This window comes from Dermacentor andersoni, chromosome 2, assembly GCF_023375885.2.
Source record: "Dermacentor andersoni chromosome 2, qqDerAnde1_hic_scaffold, whole genome shotgun sequence".
NCBI lineage: Eukaryota > Metazoa > Arthropoda > Arachnida > Ixodida > Ixodidae > Dermacentor > Dermacentor andersoni.
This window is the reverse complement of record NC_092815.1, coordinates 138031286-138035730: the sequence shown is the minus strand read 5'-3', so window position 1 is coordinate 138035730 and position 4445 is coordinate 138031286.

The window sequence follows — 4445 nt, the reverse complement described above, 5'->3', positions numbered from 1 at the left end:
ACGGAAGCCGTGCTGTCGGTTATCAATAACGTAATTCTCCTCGAGAAAATTGGTTATGTGTTTACACATGATGTGTTCTAGCAATTTTACGGAAGTACACAGCAGAGAAATCGGCCTGTAGGAAAAAGGTGCTGACGGGTTTCATTTTTTAGGACTCGGAGCGATATTTGCGAATTTCCAATTCCCGACGGCAGCTACCTCCAGGACTTACCCGCCAGAACTTCAAAGTGCACTGCAGTCTACAGACAAGGACTCACAACTATGGGCCGTCCAGCAGGCCCGGGGTGCGCTCGAAAAGCACAAGCCTCGTGACCCACTACAAACGGGCCCAACGGGGCTAGTGCAGAGTAGAGTATAACCCCGGGTCGACGCTTGGCCAGCGTCACGACTCGTTAAATCGTCGTTTGCCGGCACTTTATTAAAGTTATTCCTATCCTATCCTATCTGAGCGTTTTAGGGATTTCTTAACAACTAAGGTTAAGTACTTCGCACACCACTCAGCATACTTGACCAGAAAGGTGTGGGATATTTCATCGACACCTGGCGACTTCTTGGTGTCTAAGTTGAGCAGAAGAGCTAACACGCCTTCCTCAGTTATACAAATGTCAGTGATGCCGAACAGAGCTGAATTCTGTTCTCAATAGCCGGCGACTGCCCCTTTCCGAAAGGAATGGAAGATGGCTGCCCACCGGTCGCTCTTGCACTGGCTACTCGGAGCTACCAGGGAGTATAGATTTGTCTATAATAAACATAGTTACATGGCAGCGTAACATCATTGAGCCCTTTCGGCTCGTATACGATATCGCTCTGTCAGCTATTCTTTGCCGAGGGTTCGTGCTGGCGACATTTTTAACCGTCCGTTGCACGCCGCTGCGATGTTCGACTAGCCACCCCAAGCTAAGTAGGGTAAGCGGACCAATCGTAGACGTCGGTAACACCCTCTTCATCGCGTTATCTACTTTCGTTTGGTGGCTCGTCCCGATCAAAATCCTCTCCACTGAAGCTTGCTTCTCGGCTCTTATCATCCAACTGGATAAGAAAAATTGCTCAAGGTAGGCAATGCTGCATGATTTGAAACCTGAAACAGTGACCTGCTATAAACGAGGAGTGCGTTTGGTTGGGCTTTTGAAACACCGCTGCGCGTTACTGCCCGATGCTTGTGTGGGTGGTTACGTAAATTTTCAATTACCAGATTGGAATAAAAACAGATTGGGATAGTTTAACATTACAGGGAATAGTTCAACGCATCTAATGCAACCGCGTTCTTCTGTGCGTGCGCATATAGGCGTTTCTTTCTCTCGGCCTGTGCGTCTGCTCTTTCTTTGGATTTTCTGTTCGTCATTATTACTTCACAAGTGTAGGGCGGCAAACAGGATGTTTGTTTTCCGGTTGCGTTCCTTCTCTTTCAGATCTCGATTTTGTAAATACATAAAATTTTGTACGTTCTGTAAATACGTGAAGGTCAAAAGCGTATCAGTTTGGGCGAGTTGGTATGTCATGACTGTTTTAGGCTTGTAGCGCAGCTCAGGAAGAGCAAAAAAGGAAGGAGGTAGGGATAATCTAAGGGGAACGGAAAACAGAGTGAGCGCTAAGTTCCAACTGATGGTTTATTTCGTGACACAAGACTACTTATACACTCGGCAAACCATATGACATCAAGAGATAACAAAGAAACCAAGCAACAAAACCCATAGTAACCAAGTGGTAACACATTCAGACAGCCTGTGGCTGCAGTCGGAGATACGCCAATTCATTGCTTGATAATGATAATGAAGGTGAGCTTACACATGCATGGCCCAGACCAATGATAGCCTTTGCTTCGATGATTTCTCTTGTGAGCTGATTACGACTGCGACCAAGAATGACGCATTCCTCTAAGACAGGTTCGCAACCACACGTTTTGCAGTGCTACGCAAGAAACCCCCCAGCTGTAATAAAATTCTTGGCATTGTAACCGTGTTCGCGCAGCCTGTCATTCAGACATCGGCCAGTTTGACCAACGTAACGTTTTCCGCACTTGAGTGGAAAACAATAAACAACACCAAGTGCCCAATTAACAAACTTATTTTTGTAGTTCTTGTCACAGGAAATAGGAGCTACCTTATTGGGATTAGCGAGTTTGCAAATCCTCATTAGCTTGTTAGGGGCAGAAAACACTACACGAACATTCGCTCGCTGGGCGATTTTCTTAAGATTATGTGAGACGGTGTGAATATAAGGGACGACGCTAGTCCTACCCCGAGTAGTTACAGGATTATCTGCATGCTGGTTGTCTTTTCTACGCTCTCTTAGAATTCGTTCTGCTATTGACACTTGTAGGGACACGGGATAACCAGTCTGCGAAAGCCGTTCGCACTGAGAGGCAAAGCTAGACGAAACACTATGGTGGCACAACATTTTCAAAGCATTATTAAGGCAAAGGTTAGCAATGCCTCTCTTGATCAACTTGGAATGGGCAGAATGAAACGGAAGAAGTGGTTTGTTAGCACGAGCTTCATCGTACCAACACGTATGAATATCCAAACAAGCTTAGCCCAAATCCAAAAACCGGATCTTATGAAGCTGTGGGAGCTCGTAGGTAACGTCAAGGGGCGCAAGGCATTCTTGAACTATTGGCACTACCGAGGCAACCTCAGTCTCAAGGTCAGCCGGAGAACACTGAATACAAAACAAAAAATCGTCCACGTAACGAAATATTTTAAAAATGTTAGTCTGATAAAGGTTGACTGACATGGCGACGTCTAGGTGAGCTAAAGCATAAATCACTGAGGAGCGGGGCAATGCACGAACCAATGCATACTCCGTTTTTCTGCAAATAGATGGTGTCATTCCATGTAATGAACGTAGATGACAAATAAAAGCTCAATAGGTCTAAAAAGTGATTACTAGACAGCCCAGCATTATTTTGAAAACGGGTGACGCCAAATTCATCAATTGTCTGTTTTCCGTTCCCTTTGATTACCCCTACCTCCTTCCTTTTTTGCTCTACCTGAGCTGCGCTACAAGCCTAATCAGTCACGTAAATACGTGATTTTCTGTTTTAATCTTATATGATGCATTGGTTCCACCTGACGCCTAAATGGTCAAACAAGCGCAATATGCTCAGGTAGACCATCCTCTAATTCTCACAACTAACGTGAATAAACCTTAACTTGAAGGTATATTTGAAGTGTGAAACTAAAACATTTGGAGCGAATCTAGAAGTGAAACATCTTGGGCAATCGTGTCAGTGTGAACTGCAGTAGCGGACATCTAACTACGTTGCGCACAGGTACTCGTGTTGCTAGTTCTGATCGCTGGCTTTCCTTGTAGGCACCAACACAGGCGGTTAATTTTGGCGACAGTCGAATCTGCAACAGCACATCGAGTTGACAAGTACCGGTACTTCCCGCCCCCTGACCGAACTGTCTTGTCATTCTCTATGCCGCTGGATGAGTACCTGATCGTCCTTGAGATAGGACTGTCACTGTCACTGCTGGCTTTTTCCGCAGAGCTCCTAATACACCATATCTCGGGGAAGAGGGTTTTACCAAGGCTCAGTCTGTTTAGTTGCGAGACCACTACCTCAGATCAGCGATACGTGCAGTAAGCTGCGCAGAAGTCGATAAATTACACAGACCGAGTGGAAAGCTTACAAACGGAGCGCTGAAAGAGTGGTTAGCTTAATGTGCAACATAAAAAGACTCTTCGTTCCCTCCCTCCGCTGCCCCTCTCCAGCCCCTCAAAAAAAATTCGAGCCGAGCCATTCATATGGCGGCCAATTATTCAGTGAAGCGCTGCTTCTGCCGCTTAGACGCAGACTCGAACGACCTAGCTTGACGCTTACGAGCCGCCTCCAGTGCGCGATCTTCTTCGGTAGCATACCTCGTAGATGACCTTGAAGCGGTACAATATTGTGCCGCCAGATTCGTTCACTCATCTTTTTCTCAAGAAGTCAATGTTGCCGCACTCAAAGCGGAATCCGGGCTGCAAGATTTATCCCTCCACGGACGCACAGCAACACTTCGTGTATTGCATAAGCTTTACTATGCATCACTTAACAGTGCTCCTTACATATCTCCTCGCACTGGTCACCAACTGCAAATTTCCCGTACACGTATGAGAACTGTTAATTTTTCAGGATATTTTTTTTCCTCGTGCAGCCAGAGACTGGTACAGCCTTCCTCATAATATCGTCGTTTTCATCTGTCCATCATCTTTTTCTGCCAACGTGACTGAGTACCTGTGGTCGCAAATTTATTTTTTTCATTTATTCTTTATGTAAACCCACCCCTTATGTAATACCCCCAAGTGGTGTATTTAAGGTAAATAAATGAAATGGAACAGTTTGGAATAGTTTTGCGTTATAGCGCGCATGCCCTAGTTCCCGGTTAAATGCAGTAATAAGATGGAGGGGAAGGAGCCAAAACAGACCTTTGGCATTAAAAAGTAAGCATTGCTATTTT